At 34.3% G+C, this 9332-nt stretch overlaps 1 pseudogene; it reads left to right on the top strand.

Annotated features, from left to right (window-relative positions):
- The first annotated feature begins 239 nt into the window (after positions 1 to 239).
- LOC106844035 (olfactory receptor 1165-like) lies at positions 240 to 1184 on the top strand (annotated as a pseudogene).
- Positions 1185 to 9332: the final 8148 nt, after the last annotated feature.

Here is a 9332-nt window from a genome sequence, read left to right as displayed (position 1 = left end):
GAGGAAACTAAAGTACTGAAGGACAAAGGTAATTGTTCATAATCAAAAAGTCAGTAAGTTTTCAAGTGAGACTTCAAAGTGGAGCAGAACACTCAAGAGTGCGCACTGACCACATTGCCTTCAATGGTTTACATTGAGCTGTCCTGAATTCCTCTTGCCTCACTTTCTCAAGTTCTGCTGCACAGTTTCTATTTTTCTTTCCTTTATTTCTTCTTCTTCTTTTTTTTAAATCAATAACCATGATACTGAGTGAGGGAAATCAGAGCTCCGTGACCACGTTCATCCTCCTGGGCTTCTCAGAATACCCACACCTTCAGGTACTCTTCTTCCTGGTTTTCTTGACGATCTACATGGTCACTCTGGTGGGGAAGTTGGGCATAATTGTGGTCATAAAGATCAATCCCAAACTCCACACATCCATGTACTTTTTTCTCAACCATTTATCCTTTCTGGATATTTGCTATTCCAGTTTATTTACACCCAAACTGCTAGAAATCTTAGTCATGGAATACAGAACTATCTCCTTCAAAGGATGCATGGTACAATTTTTTTTGACTGTGCATTTGTGATTACAGAAATGTTCATGTTGGCATGGGCTATGACCGGTTGATGGCTGTTACTAATCCTATTCTCTACACAGTTGCTATGTCTCATGAACTCTGCACCCTCCTCGTAGCTGGAACCTACATATGTGATGGAATATGTTCCTTGACAATATCATATTCTCTTTCGGAACTATCCTTCTGTGGTTCTAATACCATAAATCTCTTTGGCTGTGAGTATTCCGCCATCCTCTCTTTATCCTGCTCTGACCCCTATTTCAGTCGGTTGACATGTTTAGTCATTTCTATATTCAGTGAGGCTTGTAGCCTCCTGATTATCCTCTCCTCCTATCTTGTCATAGTTGTCACAATCATCCAGATGCCTTCTACTGATGGACTCCAAAAAGAGCTCTCTACCTGTGCTTCCCAGCTGACTGCCATCACCATTTTCCAAGGGATCAACATTCTTCCCAACTGTGTGCCCAACTCCAAAAGCTCCTACTCCCATTCAAAGTGGCCACTGTGTTTTTTACAGTCATGATGGCCATGCTGAACCCCATTATCTATAGCCTTAGGAACAAAGACGTGAAAGAGGCTCTCAGGAATGTAATCAACTCCAAACTGCTTTCTCATTCAACATAATTCAAATATATATACATATATATTTTTTTATGTTGTACTTGCATCCAATAATTTTTCATATATATTGCTTATGCTAGTTTACCTTTATTTTAAATAAATATATGATTATGTTTTAAATCAATTAAATATTGCACTTTAAATGGTTTTTGGTGGTCAGGACACTCCGAATTAATACAGAAATAATTCATTCTGATGCACTTCATCTTAGCTGGGTTCAAGAAAGAAATATATTTCCACATCTCCCAGTTAGGCATTATGGAAGTCAGAATGACAAAGAAGGGATATATATTTAGAGACTCATTACTTTTGCTATAGTTTAAGTTCTCCTTTATAAAAGTGCTGCAGAAACACAGATGATAACCGCCTTTCCTGGATCTGTGCTCAGGTTCTCATAACCAATTCTTTTGTCTCAGAAAGTTCTATATAACAGAACTTTTTCTTCCCCTGACAACTTTACTGCATTCCAAGTAAACTGAGGACCTGGGAGTTTGCATTATGAGAAATATTAGCTGAGTTTGAGTGAGCAGATGCTGAAAATATTAACTACTCTATATATCATTCATTTTTTGAATATCAGTGGAATATTTTATAGTTCAATAAAAGCTGTTTAAAATAATACTAAGCAAAAGCTATATTTATTTATAATAAAATTTATATCCATTACGCATTGATAAAAAGACTGAGATTAATAAAGTACACTTTTTGATCATCCATTCTCAACAGTAAGCGTTTCCCATCTACCAATTTTTTTATATCAGTAAATGCCTTCCACAGCTACTCAGTTCTTAAACAAGCAAAGGAGAAGACATTATTTATTTTATTATTCTGTAGCCTCTCTCAAACATCTGTCAGTCATGTTTTGTCTCCAAAATAGAACAATGATTTCATGTCTCTGCTTTCTGAGTCATCATTCTCATTAAGTGAGTTTTTAGCAGTTAGTACCAAATTAGTATACTTCCCATATTTTTTATCCTTACATAAGGCATGAATCTCAGATCATCCATAGTCACTTTTGAAAAATATAAAGTCAATGTATTTTACTCCCTAGCCTCACATTGTGCAATAGTTTTTATTACATTTATGATGATAATCTATCCCTGCAAAATGTAGCATCTGCTTAATACTCTGACTTCGTCATTTTAAATTTAAAACGTACTGAAACATATTTTTTAAACAAACACCAGTATAACTCTCAAGTAGATCCATACATAGAGCAGTTACTGGCCCTTTCTTCCTACTCTCAGCAAGACTCAAAAGGATGATTTTTATCAAAATGATGCAGTTACTTTTCTATATAGATTCGATATCTAACTATGCCTCTCAAAAAATATAAATTCATATTCCTTCTTTGCAACTTTATGGGAAGGAAATAATTTATTATGTATATCATATATCTGACTTTTATAAATGAATATTACATTTTACAAATCATTCATGTTGCAAATATTTATAGCTTATTCGATTTGCTTCTATTATATATTTTATATTCTAAATATTACAGGATTTTTCTTTATTCCAGTCTACTATGATGGATAGTTGGGATGTTTCAATTTGGGGGCAAGTATACCATTACACGTCACATAAGTACTCATTAGAATGAGTTTTATGCCTAGAAGTAGTATGCATTTATTTAGTTCTTAATATTTCAAAGTGATTTTATCAGTTTAGACTCTTAAAGCAATGTTTGAAAGTTCTGAAATTATAATTTACTTCCCTACCAGTGTTCAGTATTATTAGATATTATGATGATTTTTACCCATTTATTTGATTTAGAATATTTCATTTGTAGTTTTAATTAGAGTATTTATGATTATTGAGGTTAGGCACATTTTAATGTGTTTATGGATTTTTTTCTTTTTAAAGTGATTTCTTAGGACATTTACCAGTCTTCATTTAAATTAGTATGTCATTTTTCTTATTTATTCAAAAATTTATTTTACATTATGAATATAATCTCTTCTACTGTTACGTCTTGAAAGTATTTTTGCATTTTGACTTTACTTTTCACTCAATTTCCTCAAATAAAGAGTAAGTTTGAATTTTAACTTAGTCAAATGTATTACTTTTTTAATGTTTTTGTAATTGTTGAAGATTATATTTATCTACCCTTGAGGTCAATAAGACATTTACATATGTTATATTCAAGAATGTTTGTTGTTCTTCATATTTTGCTCTATGAGTCACCTAAAATTCATTTTTTTGTGGATTGTATGAGGTTTCAGTCTATGATAGATTGTTTTACTGGTTCAATATTATTTGTTCTATCCTCATCTTTGTCATGCTTCTCTGTAGGCAGAGAGAGAGCAATTCCCATGTGGCTTGTTTGAGACAATGGAAAGTGAGTGAATGTATCATAAGTTACATCATAGAAGAATCCTTAAATACCCCTACATGGTTTGAATCTTTATTCCTTGAGCTTGTGCATTCAACTTGGAGAAGAGCATACTACAAATAGAGTGTTCCTTCAGCCTGGTCCTGGAATGAGAAAACAAGGGAACTGAGCCAAACTTAGCCAAACACATAGTGTAGTCAATCACCAACAATCATAGTACTTCTCTCATTTTTCACTAGATGAATATATCATTGTCACAGGCTGTTTACTGAAAAAAATCCATTCTCTCCTTGCTGCTCTTTAATACTAATCTTGTCATAAATGAAGAGTCCATATGTGTGTTTATCAGTATAATTGTCAGCTGTTGCCACAATATCTCTTGAAAAATCCATCAAACAATCAATGCTTTAAAAGAACAACTATTTTCAAAGATCAGAGGTCATCTGAGGTGGTTCTGCCCTAGGCTGTGAGATAGAACATTTTGCTTCACACCACAGTTCTGTGAGTACTGATTGCTCCACATGTCCTTTATCATCTTTAGACTATTTGGCTACTTGCATTATGGAAATGTCAGAAAAGCTGTAAACCAGATGAAAATACTCAAGGTCTATTAAAGCCTAGGCTAAGAACTGCCATACTTGCTTTTCTGCCAGCAGATCATTAAACATGTTACAGGACTGGACTCATAATCCGAAGGTGAAGAAATAGATTCCATCATTAATAAAGTATGTAGAATTTATGAATGCAAGGAGATGGTGAATAATTGAACCCAATTATTCAATCTAATTCAGTCAGCTTCTTGACTCTCTATTGCATTCCATTGAAGTATTTTCCATTACTACATATTCTTAATTATTATAGTTTGAAAGAAATCTTGATATCCCTTAGAGAACTTTTTTCATCTTTCACTTCTCCATGGGTGGATACTGGTTGTCCTTGGCCTTTTACATTTTCAAACAAACTTCAGGATTTATTTTGTTCATTTACTACATACCTTTGAAGTCTGAGACTTCTGGGCTCTAAAAACTATACTTACTCTTTAGATGTGCACCTTAAATCATTCTTAACTGTAGCTATGCCTTTTCCGCTTCATTAGTCTATACTTCCCCATTCTCTTTACATGTTTCTGAAATTATGGGAAAATCATATCAGCTGGTGTTTATTTTGCCATTGTCTTTATTAGAGTGACGTTGTTATTTGATTTATTCCTTCATTATCATTGCTCTTTTTGATCAGGTTTATGATGGAGGGGAGAGGCAACAAAGATTTTGATATATTGAGTAAAAAGTCTTTATCACTTCATAGATTTATGATGGATCTATAAGTACACCTATAAATTTATTGATAGACATATACGGTTAAAAAATTGACAAAATAAAATTTGAAATATTAACATTATTATCTTTGTCATTGGCTTAGCAATTATTTTTTTCACTGAAAATCTTCTCAGTATTGAAAAGGCAACAAACAGCATAGGAGAAAACATTTGCAAATTACACATCTGATAAAAGATTAATATTCAATATGTATATAAGCAACAAATACAGCTCAATAGCAAAAGAAAATGCCTACTAAAAAGTTGACTAAGGACATGATTTAGACATTTCTTCTAAGAAGATGTGCCAAAGGTATATGAAAAAAATGTATGATGTCACACTAATCATCCAGGAATTGCAATTCAAAATCACAATGAGACATCATCTCACAAGGATCAGGATGGCTACTATCAAATAAACAATAGACAAGTGCTGTCTAGGATACAGAGAAACTGGAACACTTGTGCATTGTTGGTGGAAATGAAAAATAGTGCAGCTGCTATGGAAAAAAATATGGAGGCTCTTCATATGATCCAGTAATCCTACTTTTGGATGTGTATGAAAAAGAATTGAAATGTAGCTTTTAAAAAGGTATTGGCATTCCCATGTTCATTGAAGAACTATTCACAATAGTCAAGATGTGGAAACAACCTAAGTGTCCATGGATAAATAAATGGATAAAGAAAATGTGGTATATACATACAATAGAATAAAAGTTAGCCTTAAAAATTAAGGAAATTCTGAAAAATGTGACCACATGGATGAAACTTAAGGACATTATGCTAAGTGAAATAATCAAGTCACAGAAACACAAATACTGAATGCCTCCACTTACGTGAAGTATCTAAAATAATCAAATTCATAAAATCAATGAGTGAAATGATAGTGGCCAGGGGCTGGGAGAGTAAGAGTGTTACAAATCAATGGGCATAAAATTTCAGTTAAGCAAGATTAATAAACTCTAGAGATTTGCTGTACAAAATTGTGTCTGTAGTCAACAATATTGCACTGTACAGTTAAAAGTCTACTAAGAGAATAGGGGCCGGCCCCGTGGTGCAATGGTTAGGTGCACACGTCCTCTCCCGGCAGCCCGAGGTTTCCCGGTTCGGATCTCGGGTTCAGACATGGCACCGTTTGGCATGCCATTCTGTGGTAGGTGTCCCATGTATAAAGTAGAGGAAGATGGGCACGGATGTTAGCTCAGGGCCAGGCTTCCTCAGCAAAAAAAGAGGAGGACTGGCAGTAGTTAACTCAGAGCTAATCTTCCTCAAAAAAAAATCTATTAAGAGGATAGAACTCATGTTAAGTGTTCTTACCACAATAAAATAAAATTTTAAAAGGAAACATTAGTACAATATGATCACTAAAATTCAAACTTTATTTGGACTCCATCAGTTTTTTTCACTAATGCCCTTATTCTTTCCTGGGATAATATCCAGGGTACCACATTTCATTTAGTTGTCAGGTCTCCCCAGCTTCCTTTGGTGTGTGACAATTTCTCACTCTTGTTTTTCTTGACTTTGACAGTCCTAATGTGTACTGGCTAGTTAGCCTGTAGAAGACTTCTAAATACGGGTTTACCTGATGATTTTCTCAAATTAAGCTGGGATTATGGATTTTGGGGGAAGAACATCACAGAGACGAAGTCTTTCTCATCACATCATATCAGGAGATAAATGATATTCCCATTTTTTCACTGATGGCGGTCATAGTCATCGTTTGTTTAGGGTAGCATTGGCCAAATTTCTGCTCTCTAAACTTGAATGTGGAGTTTAAAACGCAGTTGAGTCAATAACAGCTATTTCTGGATTGTCTTTTTTTTCTTATTTAAAACTCAGCCATATACAGTTTAATCAATATGTATTATTTCAATAATTTGATATCTATAAGCAATTAATGGAATAGATGCGGTGATGTAATTATCTGTAATGATTTAGAAGAAAATGCATCTACCATAATGATACAAGAAACAGTGTTTCTGCTAATTGTATGGCTCATGGCCCACTGAGTACTACTTCAATTATAATTCTCTGTAGTCTGTATCTCCATTGTCATAGAGGCAGATATAAGACGCAGATTTTGGCAGAGTTTAGACTATGGTTTCAGCCTTTAGCATTTTCTGTGTATTCTCTGTGATTTCTTATGTCTTGTAGTTACAATGCCATTTTACTGGCATATCCCTTGAAATATACTGCCATTTTTGTTACAAACTTCTAGCCTGTTGCTATCTTCAAGAATGCTTGATTACTGAAAAGAAAAATGGCTGAGGTTCATTAATCATCAAAGGGAATCCTCAGTAAATTAATCAAAATGTTCTGGTTTCCAGTTGTTTCATTTCTTTTTTGGTTTCTTTCACTTTAGGTGGAAAACATGGAGATACAGCTCATGTAGATCATTCCAAAAATTATAAATGACCCTCTTTATGATCGGAGAGTTTTTGTGTGTGTGTGTGTGAGGAAGATTGGCCCTGAGCTAACATCTATTGCCCGTCTTCCTCTTTTGGCTTGAGGGAGATTGTCACTGAGCTAACATGTGTGCCAATCTTCCTCAATTTTGTATGTGGGATGCCACCACAGCCTGGCTTGATGAGTGGTGTGTAGGTCCGCACCCCGGATCCAAACCCACAAATCCCAGGCTCCTGAAGTGGAGCACACAAACCTAATCACTCTGACACTGGGTTGACCCCATGATCAGAGACATTTTAATTGTCATTAACAGGGCATGAAGTGTTTCTGACTATTGCATTTTGTATTACAGAAACTGGCAATAATAAGCAATGAGCAAGTCACAGAAAATTTATGGGATATATGTTGATTTTTGAAATCTTATAATCCTAGTTTCAATTTGAGTACAAACCTAAAAAAATCCATTGATTTTCACCAAAATTATTTGAAATTGTTATAACTTGAGTACCAAGTGTTTTCCTGAGTATCTTTTTGTTATTGACCTAGCAAGCGTGCCAATAAGCCAGAGCAGGAATTGTAATCTCCCTAATATGCCAGGGTTTTGGTAATACATTCAGATCTCATTTATTAATATAGACTGACCAGTAATGGATATTTACAATGTATCTGAAAACTGCCACTTGCTATTGGAAAGAATATGCTGATGATAGATGCTTTATGCCCAAGGTTGCTTGTAGCACATGTAAAGGTAGGCGCTCACAGAGCTGAGTCTGGAGGCTGACAATTGCTACAGGCAAAGCTAAGAAGACGGAAAGGATCGTTCATCTAATTCTACCATAGTGTCATGTTTATAACTTGGGGCCCTTCATTTTAAGCTCTCACTGCTCTCATTTCCTTATCTTCTCCAGTTTGCCTCCTCATAAAACAGGGCTCACTTCTCGTTGGTTAAGAAAATGTGTAATTTTCATTGGCTCATACAACATATTTTTTATGTAACTATTGTTGATGAATATAAGACACTTTTGTTGTGCTGTTTTCAAAAAAAGTTATACATATATACACAATTTATATATTTAGATATATATATGCATAATTTTTAATATATATGTATCAGAATGGATGACTTAAAAGCATATTAATCAATAATGAATGAAAATTTAATTTACTAACTTTAGTTAATAAGATTAGAAATGTTAAAGAAATGTCAATAAAAAACACAAAATTATTACTGGGACGTTTTGATGGCGTCTACATGGTCATGTCATGGATAAAATTCTGTATTGAATTCCCATGCATTAGATGGAAGGCATGAACTAGATACATTTTAAGATTTATTACAACTCATAAATTCTATGGGTATTTAATTCTGTGTTATGTCTAAAAAATGTCAAAAATATAAAAATAATTAATATTAAGGTTTGTGTGGCAACATGTGCATCGCCAAGTGATCCCCTCAATCTTTGCTGTGATTCTTAGACCCCTAACAAAGTGCTCTGTGCTTCTGTTCTGACTGTTACGTCTGTTTTTTTTACAATGTTTTCATTCTCTAAATTTGTGTTTCAATTCTATATTAATAATACTAACAAGAGCTGAATTTTAAACAACAGAATAATTACTATATATCTTCTATACCAGTTGTTCTCATAATTTAGCATGCATCAAAGTCCCCTGGAGGGCTGGTTAAATCTCATATTGTGGACCCGGTAACAGAGTTTTTGATTCAGCAAGTTGGTGATGCAGCTGGAAAATCTGTAGCCCTAACAAATTCTCAGGTGCTCCTGCTTCTGCTGATTGGGAACCAGACTTTGAGAATCACTGTTCTGTATCAACTTCACAGAGGTAAAGGAAGCCTCTTTCTTCTCTCTGTTTCTCCTTTCTATTCACTTGTATTTTCCAGGAATAACTTTTGGTTTTTTATTCAACAGGAATCATGTTTTTTGAAGGAAATCAAAGTATCATACCTCCTGGGTTTTTCAGAATATCCAGAACTCCTGATTCCACTCTTCCTGAGCTTTCTTGTCTACCTACACAGTCACTGCAGTGGGGAATTTGGACATGATAATAATCATCAAGATCAATCCAAAACCACACAAGT

Source organism: Equus asinus, chromosome 17, assembly GCF_041296235.1.
Source record: "Equus asinus isolate D_3611 breed Donkey chromosome 17, EquAss-T2T_v2, whole genome shotgun sequence".
NCBI classification, from domain to species: Eukaryota; Metazoa; Chordata; class Mammalia; order Perissodactyla; family Equidae; genus Equus; species Equus asinus.
Note: the sequence above shows the minus strand (reverse complement) of the source record. Positions and strands in the feature narration are given on the sequence as shown.